Raw genomic sequence first — 15,483 nt, 5'->3', positions numbered from 1 at the left:
ACAACTAAACCACGGGACAGAATCTGTTGATCAGAGAAAATAACTTCAAAATACTGTCTGAGTTATAATGTATTGTGTTTTTTACTTGCATAACTGGAAAGGGAATAGTCAACTATAATTAGATTACTACAGTTTTTTTTAGATTCACAAAAGCAGTGGTGTTTTTTTTTTTTATCAAAGGGAGCTATTATTTAATACAGACTACTTTATATGTGAGAGACGATGCTTTACACTTTATACATTTAAGGGATTATTTAAATTAGTGGTGATACTTGGATCTGATGCGTCTTTACTGTTTGGAAGTCAACTTTTAAGACTAGTCCAGGGGATTTCTTTTATGAAGACAAATATCAGCAAGTAAACAAATCATTTTTTAGTTTTGCAACTGTTCATCACCTATTCACATAACACACGTGACATCGTCAATTCACGGATTTTAGTTATTTTGTAAACATTCCTATAAAAAAGCAAGAAAAAAAAACCCAGAACAAAGCCTGCATGATTTCTCAACACCTCTATTTCTTCAAATGTTTGTGCTTCACCATTGTTCCTAATCTAGTCTTTATTTTGCATGTCAGTCTCTCCACATGTTGTATTTCTCTTACTAATTCGTTAGGGGTGCACAACATATCGGCTTTATCATTGGCATTGGCCGATGTTTGACACACGGGATGCGATGGTGACGGCAGCGACCAAAGTTCAACATTTTTCAACTTTCTTGTGTTGCGTTGCAAGGCTGTGTGTGAACATCTAAGTGTTCACTCAGTGCACACTTACATGTTCACATAGACTTGCACTATGTCTAAGTGTGAAATTTAAAAAAATTTACATGGACAAACTTTGCTGGTCGTTTGGCTGGAGGAGAGGAAGCGATTGTCGCCTTGCTGCACAAGTTCCACAGGAAATGAATAGAGAGGTAGCGGCGGTGCCTCCTGTGAGGTGTTTAAACTGGGTTGATATTAATAACTGATGTTTTTTTGTTGCTTTTTTTTTCATCTGGTTGCCATTTGTGTTTCAGGATGGATGGGGGTTGGTTATGTGGTATTTGTTTGGTCATGATTAGTTAGATTGTTAGCAAAGGATTGTGGGAAGTTTAACTGAAGCAAAGAAGCAGTGTCTGCAGTGCTCAGTGCTACTCAGTCTCAGTGAGTAGGAAAATACATGTACTGTATATAATACTATCTGTAAATATCAGTCATTGATCATATGGGCAAAAATAATATTGGTTGTTGATATTTGCCTAATTTTTATATCAGTGCATCCCTACTTTTTAAATGTTTTTGGGGCATTTCATCTGTGCTAAGCCAATTTTTCTCAGTAGTTTTTTTTCCCTTTTGCTGCAAGTAGTATTTGCCTTTTTTAAAGCACAATATTTCATTAAAGAGAAAAGCACAGGTTCTTCATTAGAAATGGAGTATATCACCCCCATTTATCCATTAACACGTCACTGTTTAATTTTTTTTGTAAAACAAAAATAAAAAAATATTGATGTGTTTATGGGCAGAAAACTGAGTTTGTTTTTGTAATGCAATGAAAAAAAATGTCCAACTCAATTGTTCATCTCCATTTAAAATGTTAAACAAGCAATTGTAATGCAGCATAAAGCATTGCCACAGGCAGCTGAGCTTGTGTCGGCTTTTCCAGGATGACTTTTATTTACTTGCTAATCACCTAAAAAATGTATTTCGTTGTAAACTATTTGTAGTTCAGGGAAAAAAACAGAAGAGGGATCAGTCAAGGATTCCTTGAGGCAAAATTTCCATCCCGAACAGAAATAGAAAGTACTTGTGACTTTCCAATATCATTTGAAGATGAGCAACGTATTATGTTTTGGGCTAAAAGGACAGAACCTGCTGTGCAGCTCTGCACTCTGTCAGAGTAAGTCATCCGTCTTTTGGTGACCCTGATAAAGTTGCAGCAGGGATGCACACAGCCATCCATCTCAAGTTCTTATCGGCTGCCATCCTGCTACTTTAAGTGTCTGTGTGTTTGTGTCTCTGAGGACTCTTTGAGTAGAGTTGTTCTGGCTCGGTCACATGGATAGCCATATCAACAGTTAGTCCTGACTGATGGACTGCAGAACAGCACATCCATTGTTTTGCTTTCTAAGTGTGGGTATGCATGCTAACCCAAGAGGAATTGCATTTCCACCAAGCCACAAATGTCGGTTGCTATATGATCATTTATCTCTGAAGAGTGTGTGTGTGTGTGCGTGTGTGTGTGTGCGAACTCGCGCGCGTGTGTGTGTGTTTGTGTTGTATGTGTAATCTGCCAGAGGGGGAGATTTGGGTCAGAGTGGCCAGGCCAGGAAGAGACGGAGCAGCAGGATATCGACCCCGTATTTTCTCAGCCAGATAAATCTTTCTTAATTCTGAAACAGAACATTTTTAGGTTTAGTTTAATTGTTCGTGTTAACAGCAGGTTCCTTTTTGTTTTCAGTTTCACATTCTTTTCCTATTAGACTACTGGAGTCTGTGGCTGCTTATTTTTTTCTAGCTGTCTGTCTTGGCCTGTTCTGGTTTAACAACCACAAAAGCTCATAGGATTTCTTAACTTTAAGTACTGGTGAATGTTTTCAGTGCCTCTTAGACTGTCTCTGATAGACCAACACAAAGTTGTGAACCATGGAAGAATCCATGGTTTTCTTCTTATTTTGTTTTTACATGTAGTGTACATTTTTTTCTTTGTCTTCCTCAGTTGAAACGTTTTGTTTTTTTCATGATTGCCCTTTATTTGACTTCATCCATCCACAGCGAGGATGGTGTTTTCAGGGTTGTGTAGGGGCCTATGAAATCAATTTTATTTTCCCAAATTTCACCATTTCAATTTTTATTTTTCTAAATTCCACTTTGACCCTCCTAACTCCATTCACTAACATATTTAGTAAGTATGGAGCAAACAAAGCAATTGGAAAAAATTCCTAATAGGTCTCTCATTCTTTCAGCTTTCTAGCATGATTCAAGTTTCATAAAGGTAACAGAAAAACTAAAACATTATGTACAAGAGAAATAATCTGTTTTTTTTTTAAACATTTTAAAATAAGAAAGCTAAATGTCCCTTTTAAAAACGTTTTATGGTTGAACTCCACAACAAAATATCTCATAAAGAAACCTGCAAACGATGCATAAAAATCACGACCTTTGGACATTTTTATTTCTTTCGTCTGCCCCTGACTTTTCTTTGATATACATGACTGTCAGTGTTTTCGTCGTTAGCTCTTGTGATCCTGCACCCCCCCATTCCTGCTGTTTGCGTCTTTACACCAAACACGGTCGAGTAAAAAAAAAAAAAAAAAGAATATCTGAATTGGCACACAGAGCAATAAAACCTTAAATAAACTCTCGCCTGGCTTCTGTTGATTTATTTAAACGTGTAACATTTAACAGACGTGACCTATTTTGTAGTGTCTTGAAAAAGAACCCTCTCATCTGTTTGTCGACAAGAATCTGTCCATTCACTCATTCATAACATGAGGCAGCATGAGGGCTGCACAAAACTAGACGACATCCTAAACCCAATCCTTGACTTGTCCGAGGGATTTTAATCAATGCAGACGTTGTGCTGCAATCATCAACAATGGAGTATGATGGGATGATTAGGAAGTTGTTCTCGGCTATTTTGTTTTGTTTGTTTGATCCTCCGTTTGTGGAGGTCAATCTGCAGATTATCACCGGGACGTCTCTATCGAATCTGTTGTGTTAACACGCACACCCATTTCAAGAGGGTCAGGGTGATTTCATCACACTCTTCGCCTTGGTTTCAGTATGTTTTTTATTTTGGGTTCCTTCTGCATGCTTTCAGCTCTCACACCCCCTCAAATAGGCTTTGCAGTCTCACTGGTGGCTGCTTCTCCCATTCACACTGCTCCTCCTCCATCCAACGACGCCATCAGAGTGTGTCACACGAAAGCTATTTGGTTTGTAATTGGCAAGTGTCTGCAAGCCTTACCCATGGTGCTAAGCTCCATATAAACAATCCAGCAGTTTGTCTCGGATCGATTTGTTTAGAATGTGGAGCGTTGGAACACATTCTTGCAATTTCAACCAAGTTAAAGGTATTGTTAATGTAAATGCAAGCCGAAGCGGGGAGCTGCACGACTCGATGAATCATTGTATCTACAGGCGCCCCGAGGTACGAAATGAAACTGCACAAGTTTCATTTCGTTCTCATCTACGTTTTAAATTTGACAGCATGTGCAAAAAGAAACTGAGCACCACAGGCATGTTTAACAGTGCGTTGATCGAGTCGTATTAAACCGGGGCAATACAGAGACATAATAGGATAGAAGGACAGAAAGAAAATCTCTTGAGTTCTTAATCAGACTAGATTTCTTAATAAGGCTAGATTTAAAGGAGGATGGCCAGATTAGTCATGCCAGGAGCTCACAGAGGGGCTTTACCTGAAGTCTTTAAGCTCAAGTTATTGCCGAACATTTAGAAGGCACAATGGAAGCTTATTGGAGTTCATCTAGTGTGACGAGGGGTGTGTGTGTGTGCACGCAGTGACATGGGGTATTGATCTCATGATGGAGCTGCTTAAATGAAATTCTGATATCACCAGCTCCTTTTAGAAACATGTGCGAGTTCATCTTGATGCCGCATGTGTATATTTAGATGTCATCCACTTATTGATTGCTCATTTTGCGGCAACCAAAAAGCTATTCGGTCTTTGGAAACACGGCCTCGGACCGAATCGGATGATGTGACACAATATTGGTTTTGTCATTATGTCTTTTTGTTGTTATGTTTGTGTGAATAAAAAGAAAGCATGGGGTGCGGAGGAGTGTTAATGTTTTTCTGGTTTTATTCGGTTACTGGAATCCTTATGTTTATTTTTAGATAATATCACAAAGTGTTTCACAGAGGAATAATAAAACTGGAAGTCAAAGGAGAAAAAAGGAAGAACCTGTCCGTTCAAGTTTCTAAAAGTTGGAGTAAGAAATATGAATCAGCGGTTATCTTTATAGTGAAGATTAAAAAAAAAAATCATAAGAATTACACTTTATTTTGACAAGATGAACACAAATTGATTGTTTGCAAAGACTACCAATATTGCTAGAATTATTTTTATAGTTGGATTATTTGACAATATGATATTATGTGTGATGCTTAGTTAAAAAGTTGCACCACTAAATGTAACTGGTCCTGAAGCAACTTTTTACATTTTTTTAGTAGAGAGGTTTGGCAGCCATATAGTTACAGCCATATAATTAATATATTATTGCTAATAAGACTGCAATGAGTGTTTAATTCATCTTATTGCGGTATTACGTTTTATCCTGATAAAACTTTGCTAATTACTGCATTGTATTATGTACTGAATTGTTTTTAAACTGCATTATCTATGGTAGGAGAGATGTAAGTCTAAGACACGTCACAAATCCAAACACTGAACCTTGAGGTGTACCGTGCATGTCAGTTATGTGGCATCAGATGTTATCTGATTTGCAAAAATGCTGATGGCCCACTTTTGGAGAGGTAGAAGATGCCTGTTAAAATGTTCTGATTTCATCTCCCATAAGAACAGACAATTTAATGATTAAGATAAGACGATTCAAATGCAGTGGTTCTCAAAATAAGTTTTTTTTTTTTTTTTACCCATTAGGTAGGTGCATAGCACACAGCAAGGGTAATTCTGGTACTCCTCTAAGTACATGAAAATGGGCCAGCAAATATAAAATTAAGTTGGTGAACAAGCATACTTTTTCCAGAGTCGTTAAAATGTCAGTGCTAGAGGTTCAGTTTGGCTTTTCTGTACTTTTATTTTAGCCTGAATCCTTCTTGGTTTTAACACTTTTCAACTTTTTATTGTTTTAAGAAAAAAGACAATGCTATTTAGAAGTTAATTAGCTTTTATGTAATATTAGAGTTGCAAGTTATCAGTTAATTAAGTTAATCTAAAGTTGACTGAGTTTATCAATAGAATAATGATTTGTTAAATGGCCATTTTCTTACAAACTTTAGTTTCCTCTTTTATCAAAGGTTTACCGTCTTTCCATATCACAAAGGGCTAATTATTCTTAATCTGTGAATTTAAAAAGGAAGCTCGTCATCATATTTTAACAATAATTTTGTGTCAACTGTATTAAATGCAGACTGAATTTAATACAACTTTCTCACAATATTAAACTTAGACATTTATGAAATATAGCAAAAGAAACTCGGTGTACTGAATAGAAAAATAAAAGATGAAAAGAATAAAATAAGTGAAACACTTAATCCCTCATAAACAGAGAGATGTTCAGGACTGCACATTTCACTGTCCACTGCGTCAAAAAAGTGGACCGAAGCTGTGATGTAGTTCTGCTGTCTGAGCTGACTACAATCTGTGGTGAGAACAGCACTTTGTGCTATTAGTCGTGCTTCCAGTTCAGCTACCTTCTTGTTGCATCATGCCTGTAACCAGGTTGTTGTGGTTCTTGAAGGAAAGTTAAAACTTGACGCCATGAAAGGAAGCCTTCAAAGTCAATCGTGCTTATTGGCATTTTGTTTTTCTCCGCCATGTTCCAATTTTCCCGTGTTGTGGTTGAGAAGTAGACGCTGCTCGACTATGCAGCACGGCTGTATGAGCGCCATTAGAGGTGAAACTTACGAAGTTTGTCGAGTGTTTATATTTCAAAACAGAAGCGAATAAAGTGCACTTTGCATCCTACATCGGACACCGTTTGGACCGTTTCTCCGCCATCTTCTTCTCTTACATCTGGCTCTACTTCAGGATGAGCAGCAGCGCCCTCTTCTGGATTGTGGCCACACGACAACACTGAAAGGTCTACACACCGACTTTATAGTTAATTGAGTGTAGCTAAACTTATTTTAATAAACTATAAATCGACAATTAATCGTAAGTCGATTGTTTGCGTCCCTGTTTGATATATCTTGTGCTTTTCATGTAGAAAAAAAAAGCAATATTCAAAAAATTTATTCAATTCACACTTTGCCAAAAGTCAGTCAGAAGAGGAGATTTCTCACTGCATAAAACTACGAAGAATTTAGTTCTGCATTGGGAATGTTGCCAGGAGCTTCTGAACACACAGCTGGGGGACGTGCATGCTCTGAAGCCTGATCCTGTTAACGCGGCTGCTGGCCAGAACTTGGACCAAATACAAATCACAAGTTTCCAGATGTCACCAAGGGACCTGGAGAGAGATAGGAGAGTCTCTGACTGATCTAGCTCGTGTAATCACTCAGGACACAGACAACTGAAGGTAGTAAGGATGTGCGTGTGTGTGTGTGTGTGGTGTGTATCTTGTCGCTTACGGTTACACACGTAGTGGTCTAGTGGCCTGCAGCTCTGTTTCCTGTGTTCCCTGCTCTCTGTAAACAGGAACTAGATCTCTGTCTTTCTGTCTGTCACTCTGTCCTTTCATCTATCCCCTGTATGTCCTTTGTTCCCTAATTCTTCCACTTCCTCTGCTGCCTCCATTTTCTTCTGCATATTGTAAATCTGCAGACCCACAAGCACACAGTAAATGTTTTACCATGCAAAGTAGGACTGCACGGTATTAGAGAAGCATGCCGATTATTGCTGACTACTGCAATGACTGTATCTGTTGTGATAAAACTCACATTTTCCTCCCTTTTCTGTTTCTCTTCTGTCATTGTAACACTCTCTGCGCTTTAGCATCTCAACTACTATAATCTAAATTCTGTGTGGGCAGCGAGAGCAGTGAAGGTCTGTCTAGGTGTGTGTGTGTGTGAGTTTGTGTGCATATTATGTCTGGCTTCAAGTCAATGGGTAATTTGATTTATTCTCTTTAAAAAAAACAGCTCAAACTAACTTTCAATTATTAATTGGATCTGATCAGTGATCTGCTGGTGAAAACATTTGATAATCAGACTATAAACACATTAAACAACTGCAGGTACTTTATATTGTTTGAGTTTAATAAAAAAAACGAGAACTCAGTAGATAAATGCAAATTTATTTGATGATTTTTATGATGGCATTTGACTAAATGTAATGTTTATTGCTTGTTTCATAATTTGTTACAGTATTATGTTTTTATTGCATAAAGTACTTTGAACTGCCGTGTTGCTATGCAAATGGACTTGACTTGATAAATCAATATCAGCCGGTTAGAGCTCAAAGAAACCCAAAGTCGGTATCGGTCAGGAGTTGCTTCTTGTTGCATCCCCACTTTTAACCCTTACAAGAGTTTAAGACTGAAGTTACACATGCATGAAATAGCAGTTAGTTGATGCTTTTTGTGTTGTTATTTTACCCCATCTCCAGATATATTTTTACCTCTGGGCAAATGTGTGAGACCGTATCATATGAGGATGTCAGTCTCATGTGATGCATATAAATATGTATCACATGAAAGTCAGTCAATCAGTCACATGAGCCAACAGTGTCCAGAAACAGTTTGTGAGTAATATCCTGCCAGGTCAGATGGGATTTTGCTAAATGCTTTTATGTGGCTGAGGATCGTTTGCAAAACAGAAACTACCCTCTGGCTAGCTCATAAAAGTGTTTGCTTTGCTTTTAAAGGGTTTTCTAAACCCCAACCTGCCTTGCTTGCATCTTTTTAAAAACAAAAGTCTATTATGGAGTGTCCATTGAGACACAAGCAGCTGCTTCATGTGTGTTTTCTATACACTCTATTCCTGGTATTCCTGTTTTTCTACTCGGGCTTCCCCTGGAAATCTGTCAGAAATGGTGAGCTATGACTGCAGTGGCCTGTAATAGTGTTGTTGTCATCTTTTGTTGCTTTTCCTCCAATGTCTGTTTTGCATGAATTTCACTTGTGTGTGTGTGTGTGTGTGTGTGTGTGTGTGTGTGTGTGTGTGTGTGTGTGTGTGTGTGTGTGTGTGTGTGTGTGTGTGTGTGTGTGTGTGTGTGTGTGTAGTGCAACAGCCTGTGCATCACCTTCCTTTACTCCAGAACTGTATTCAGGGAGGGCTTTTTCAGAGCAGGAGGTTGACTGAAAGAAAAGACGAACCAGTTGGACCAAGGTTGGCGCAGCGCTGTTTGTTGTTGCGAATACAAAAGATGCCATCTTTGGACTCCCTCTGTTACAACATAAGCTAGAAACAGAGTCACATAACACGTACAGAGATCCTGGCTGGGAACCAAACACTCACACGTTGCAAGCGGTTCATTGCTCAGAGAATGTAAAGCTTTAATATATCTCCCCTGTGGCTTTTTCCGTGAAACAGTTTGGATAAAGCCTTGGACTCGACTGATTGCTCAGAGGGTTCGCTCTGAGCTCGGCGAATTGGGAAAGATTAATTTGACTACTTGTTTGGGTTTAGTTCTGCCCACGCTACCTTTCAGACGGTCCAGAACAAAGTCTTCTAACCGTGTTCAGACTCAGACAGGCTTTGTAGCACCTCTGCATTTACAAGGCAGTTTTGGTGCTAATAGTAAAGCGTGCTTAAATTTTTGTCCAGGGTGGTTGTGTGGTTTTTTTCTTCTTTTTTTTTGCATAGAGAAAGGAATGATTTTCTTTTTCATTTGTCTGCCAGCGAACCCCTCCTTATTACTGCATTTGTTTTTCTGCCTCAGTCGTTGGCCTCTTGGATTCATGACAGGAACTACGTGGACCCAGAGTGAATGAAAAGAGGGCTGAGAAGAAGAGGAGACTGTTGGACTTTTGGATTATTAACAGGGACCGTTACGTAAAACCGAGATTGAAGCAACAGTAGGAGGTGGTTAGAGCCACCCTTTTGATTTACATGTGTTCGTTCTTAGTGTATAGCTGAACAGCTGTGAAGTGAGGATGTTATAAAAGTATAGTACTGAAAAATAAAGACCAAAAGAGATCATTTTAGTCCAATAACGTTTTGTGTTTAAATGTGATTTTTATTATACACTATATCTATATCTCATGATCTTATGGAGCCTATTGTTCATGAGCTTGTCCATTGTTTTGTCTGAGTCAGTAGTTTAAGTGGAAGGCCAGGTTTTCAACCTGTCTGTAGTAGTATTTTGGATACTTGTTAAAAAAATTTAAAGTGACTGAGAAAGTTTTTCCACGTGACGATGAAGTTGGTATCCAATCTGAAGCTTCTGATTGGTGCTTTAGTATAGGAGTGGAAATACATAATATATCACAACTGACTGCTTGGATGCAGTATAGGGTAATATTTCATGTATGATGCATCTTTGATTGGAAATTTATGCCTTTGCTGCACTGCTGGATAGAAACTTAATTAAACACAGGCGGAAAAAACGTCTATTGTTATTAAGAATGAATTTAATTTAAAGTTTCATTTCCTTAACGGTAGCTCAAGCAAAGAGCTGTGGAACCGTATGTGTTTCTTCTTGTCTGCTCTTAGTCTTTGTGCCTGTGGTGACATTTCACACTCCTACAGCATGAGATAAGTTAGAAATGAGGACAGGAAGAGGTTTACAGTGCAGACAAAGCAAAGACACAGATGATTTGCCATTCGCGCTGCAGTGTTGGGTATGGCTCTGTAGGTTTACTTTGTGTCTGTCTTGGGAATTTCAAGAGTATTTCTAGAAGCCTTTTACTCGTTTTTCTTCCAATTTGCAGATGGATTACGTTTCACTGTGGTTTTGGGAAGGTTTAGTAGAGGGTTGGAAAGAAAGACGACTTTAGAAGCATGATTGAGAAGAAGACAAAGTTAGATAAGGAGTGATGAGTCACCCAGGGTGAAAGAGACCGACACCTTCAGTGGTCAGAATCCTTCATGAGCTGATGCAAACCTGCACTGCAGCACATCCTTCTTACTGCCACTATTGCAGGAGTGTGTAGGCTGGCAGGAAGAGATTTATGCTATGGCTGCTCTTGCAACATAAAGCTAATACACTCTTACTGTACGCAGACAGGCAGCATCAAGTCCCAGTGGACCAGGATGAAGACTTGGCTTTAAAGTAGGCCAGAGGCCAGAATTAAGGCTACAGAGATGCACACACACATAAACCCATGTTGAATTATTCTCACTCTCATCTCATCTCGGTGGATTTTACCAAAATAGCAGATTAATCCGGTGAAGTGAGCAGCTCTGGGAATTTATCAACAGTCTACCCATATTTCTGTCCACCACTACCTCCTTTTGACATTCAATGTGCATTTTTTCTTTTCCTTTTTAAGGCCGTCCAAATGTCTCCAGCTTGGTTTGACCTTTGGATGGTTGTAGAACGATTTAGGATGATGCATTTATGAGATGACCCTGAGTTTAATTAGCAATGTATGACTTTTCAAAGTCAGTATTTAGACATTTTTGAGTGGAAGACGATGCAGCAAAGTCGGAAGAGCTGATATATGGAAACGTAGTCGGATACATTAAGACTAGTTTCACCATGAGTGAGTGACTAAGGGTTGTTATAGGTTGTGCACAGTGAGGAACTCTGTGTTTTCTTTTTTTTTTTTTTGAGGTGAAGATTGTGGTTTGGTGCACTGTATGTGTGAAACACTTTACACAGCGCCTCTTGCCATGAACTGTTTGTTACTATTTAAGAAATATTTCCTCCCTGTACGACTTAGAGATTACAAGAGTGTTAACATTTTTCCTTCACAGCATATCTGCTATTTCCTAACATCCTCGGTGAAACAAATGTTTATTTTTCTGTCTGGCTCTCTTTTGTCTGTTTAAGGAGCATGTTTGAGTGACACGTAAAGGAGGAAGTGGGATCCCTGAGGCTCCGGCCCTCTCTGCCGGTGGAGCGCCCTGCACATCTGGCCAGAGGCCCTCGAGTCACTAGGACAGGTAGGAGTTTCACAACAACTGAACAATGGGATCAAATTCAAATTTCTCTACTGTGGTGAAGCATAAATTTGTGGTTGTATGCAGTGACAGGCTAAAAGTAATGATTAAAATTAAATTACTCAGAATCAGATAATGAGATAATTAGATAACCGTCTTAGTATTATAGAGGATGTTTGCTCAGACATATATATTAGAAAGGAAATTCCACAAATTTAATGAAATATTAGCTATTATTTTTGCGTTTTGTTATTTTTGTGCATACAAAATAAAAGTCTCTGCAGTTAAAAACTGTAAAAAATAAATAAATAAAGGAAAAGTATATAAAATTCTCAATTTTACCAATGAGGTACTTTAAAGATCAGATGTAGCTAATGAGCATTTTGTCTTTCTATTATTGGACCTCATAAATATTCATACTATTCTTACGTATGTACTGATGCTACAATTCTTTATATAAAGGGAAAACTCTGTTAAAAATGTGCTTCATGTTGCGAGGTTTCTGCAAGGCCTTTTAGAGACTCCCATTTTAAACTGTAGGTCTTAAATTAAATCTGTGCTTTTGTTCATTCATTGCTTCTCCTATCTTTTTTCTGTTTTTTTTTTTTTTTGAGGAATGCCCCTGTGACATTCATTTGCTCTGTTCATTGGTAGTTCTGGGAGAGGAGTTTAAGAGGTATTACACTGACAAAACTACAATCCCTTTATTGCAGGGAAGCAATAAACCCAGTTAAATTCAACTTTCCACACAAACCTACAAAACATTTTTCCTCCTGAAACTCGCTTTGTGGATGTTTTGGCAAATTAAATCAAAACATTTAGGTTATTTTATTATCTTAACAGCTCTTTTGCCATGGAGGAGCAAGTATTTAGCCACGGCTTGAAACTGGTTTTGGTATTTGGCTGTTACTGGTCATCAGCACATCTGAAGTAAACTTAATAGACTAGGTGTTCAACATAGTTATATTAGGTGTAAAACTGTTTGACACAGTTGGCAAACAACTTCAATTTCACAATAACCTGGAAGTGGTAATATTGTTTAGATTTTCACTTAACAGTTCTTTCTAGACAAAAACACTCCAAAGATGTAAACTTTTTTTCTATTTATTGCTTTTTTTGTTTCTAAAAGCTTTAATTAATCCTAATTCTTGACATTTACCCCCTTTTTGACATCTTTGCCTAACAGATAACAAAATAAAGTCAAACACAGTTGAGCAGTAAGTTGGCTTTAGCAACGCCACCAAGGCTTTATGTAAATTATCCTGTTTTATTATGAAATGTAATTCCAAGTCCCGTTTTCTGCTGTCGTGAAACCACTGCATGATTGATTAAACACTGGGTGATCAGATTACTGTTATTACCTCCGTCTGGAGCATACTGCTGATCAGCGCTGTCTGTAGGCTAACAATAGTTTAGTTTAATAAAACTGTGTTTAAGAAATTTGGAGAAAATCTCAAGACACTTTGGAAATATTTCTCAAGGCAGATAAAGCATTACTAGCTGTTCTTTCTATTTTCTTTACTCTGCAGTAACGACCAAACTGGCTTACAAACGTCAGATAATTAAAATTTTGCTCCTAACATCTGTATTTTATGAAGCGTTACAACCTTTGTTAGCATTAAGTATTGCCTGGCTGCATGTTATGCCATGGTAAACACCTTTTGAGTTTTTGATTGGATAATCCCGACGAGGGAAAGAAACTGTGACAGTAAACATGAAGGTATCTTTGGACGGCTCTGTGTTGGAACTTGTTCCCGCATCAAGAGTTATGAGTAATGCTGTTAATTTGCCTACTCATAGCACTGATGTCATAGGACCGGGGTGTTTTGGACTTTCTGAACAAACTGTAGTTATGAGCTAACAGTGTTATTAAAGCTGTCAGATGTGGTCCTGCCATCTTCCTGTTGTCAACACTTAGACAGTTCTCTGCTCTGTAATTTACATCTAATTTGGGTGAAACATTTGAACTACCTCTTTCCATGTGTTGATCTCTTTAAAGTACCTGCCTATCCTTTTGTTGCACCCAGCAATAAAAACCTTATTCTGAGTCAGTGCTCCTAGTGATTTTACTAATGAGCTCCAAAGCAAACGTTAAGTGTGCTATCGTTTGGATTCTTATGCATTTTCATTGGTATTTAAACAAATAAGAAAATCCTGTCGTCATTTTTCAGTATTTCAGTTCGTAAAACTAATTATAACATCAGGTAAAGATAACTTGAGTAAACTTTCTTTAAGTGGAAAAAGAATAAACCCTCTCTGAAATGGTCCATCTACCAAAATAATCCCATGCATATCCTAAAAGTCACAAAAAGATCCCAGAACAACATAGAGAACTGCTGGTCTCCCTCGGCTCAATAAGAACGATCATCAGTGGAAAAGGCCCATCCTACATTTACCTAAAAACCCTGAGGGGAAACATTCTGAGCACTCGTGAGACTAAAGTGCATCTTTTGGGATAGTTATTTTTCACATTATGTCTCATGTGAAAAGTCAGTGTGATGGTGGTAGTGTGATGGTCGGGGACACGTTTGAGCTTCTGAACCTTGGAGACTCGCCTCGGTTGATGGAGCCATGGATCCCGCTCAGAAAATCCCAAATGAGAATGCCTGGCTGTTGTTCTGTAACCTCACGTTACCTGTATTTAACCAGGAAGTCCCGCTGGGATTAACAATATCATTTTCAGGGGAGACTAGGAAAGGTGGCACCCACACAAACAAGGTCTTAAATCCAGCTGAGATGATGTGGTAAGACCTTAACCGGCCAGTCATTCTAAAAATCCCTCCAACATGACTAAACAAAGAGCCGTGGGGCAAAATTCCCACACATCAATGCCAGTTATCACACACACTTTATTGGGATTGTTGGCGGCACACCCAGTTATTAGGTTATGTGAGCAATTGCTTTTCCACACTGGACCAGGTTGGTTAGGATAGCTTTTGCCCCCTTGATAAATAAAATCTTTTTTCTTTCCTCATTTCTGGAGGAAAGAAAATGTTGTTGTGGTGCCTTTAGCCTTTCAAGCCTTGCCTGCTTGTTGTGAGCTGTTATAGTAATAGAGTGGAACAACAGTCAAACATGTAATGTCTGGCACGAAACTCTCCTGGGCAAAAACAGTTTAGGCTGTATGTGTTGGGGTTTGATCAGCCTGTGTGAGCTTGTGCTAATAGTACTTAAGAGACGCCTTCACAGTGGGTTGATGGTGTCAGATTTATTATTTGTGTAAATAAAGAAATCAGATTGAAGTAGATAAATAAAAAATGAAGTTCTTAATAAAAGAGCAGCTGAAGCGGACTGGCGTCAATCTGACCAGCAAGGCGTGATAAAGTGGTTTGTGGGGCCTTTTGTCGGCCGCAATTTCTTTTTAATGCATTCAGTGTGTGTCTTTGAGCATGTCCGCCTTTCTTTTTTTTTTTTTTTTTTTGTTGGGGACACGCAGCGGTGCTCTCTGTAATCATTAAGAGAACACCAGCTGTGAAAGTAATGTGTATTGATTCTGGCCAAAAATGCCTCAGTGATTGGAGATTGAAGTGTGCAATTCCACTTTGCTCCGGAGCCAAGTTTTGCATCGGTAATCGATTTCAGCAGGGACTTTTGTGCTGTGGTTGGCTCTTCTCTCTGTTGAACTCTTTTGGTATGTTTCACCAAAACAAACGGTGCTTATCGACTGTTGAGCCGTTACATTACTTTGGGACAGAAATAACTGAATAATTGTTTTACACCGACGCAACTAATTATTGCAAATCCTACAGTCAATGCAGTGGGGGTTACCGCCAGGGGTGCTGGGCTGGCTCTGCAAGAAAACACTGAGAGC

The 15,483-nt window shown here is 38.6% G+C and overlaps 1 protein-coding gene across 1 annotated transcript in view; it reads left to right on the top strand.

Moving 5' to 3' along the window:
* Positions 1-15,483, top strand: part of galnt1 (UDP-N-acetyl-alpha-D-galactosamine:polypeptide N-acetylgalactosaminyltransferase 1) — a 58,401-nt gene that overhangs the window by 11,226 nt on the left and 31,692 nt on the right. The window contains exon 2 of the mRNA XM_081597647.1: positions 11,563-11,675. The gene's annotated coding sequence lies outside the window, so the exon portion shown is untranslated. The remainder of the gene's footprint in view (positions 1-11,562; positions 11,676-15,483) is intronic.

Source organism: Poecilia reticulata, chromosome 16 (genome assembly GCF_904066995.2).
Source record: "Poecilia reticulata chromosome 16, P_reticulata-male-v2, whole genome shotgun sequence".
Classification (NCBI taxonomy): domain Eukaryota; kingdom Metazoa; phylum Chordata; class Actinopteri; order Cyprinodontiformes; family Poeciliidae; genus Poecilia; species Poecilia reticulata.
Note: the sequence above shows the minus strand (reverse complement) of the source record. Positions and strands in the feature narration are given on the sequence as shown.